This window comes from Meleagris gallopavo, chromosome 5 (assembly GCF_000146605.3).
Source record: "Meleagris gallopavo isolate NT-WF06-2002-E0010 breed Aviagen turkey brand Nicholas breeding stock chromosome 5, Turkey_5.1, whole genome shotgun sequence".
NCBI lineage: Eukaryota > Metazoa > Chordata > Aves > Galliformes > Phasianidae > Meleagris > Meleagris gallopavo.
In genome coordinates, this window is record NC_015015.2 from 22,342,082 (window position 1) to 22,342,492 (window position 411).

The following is a 411-nucleotide window of genomic DNA, read 5'->3' on the forward strand; positions in this document are numbered from 1 at the left end:
TCCATCCTAGCTGAACACCTGATGTGTTGTCTGTTTTCTAAAAAATACTTAAAACTTGTTTTCTACAGGATTCTTACACTGAGTCAGTAAAGGGAGAAAATATTTTTCACAAGAATTTCTGTTTGGTATACAACGTGCTTCTTCAGAAAAATAGATTCTGATTCTCTGAGAACGCCACACTTTAATCTGGAAGGATGTCTTCTCTGTCTTCGTCCACCCACCAGAATTAGCACAAACACTTTTTCCCAAGCAGACCAAAGTGTTCTACAAAGACCATGTTTGGGACATATCTGTAATTGCGTTTGTATCTTTGCTGTCACAATTCCCTCTTTTCCCTAAAGAAAGAAGACCCTAAAAGCATTCAGTATATTAAGTAACTCTTCTCCCCAAAAACAAACAAGCAAAAAAAAA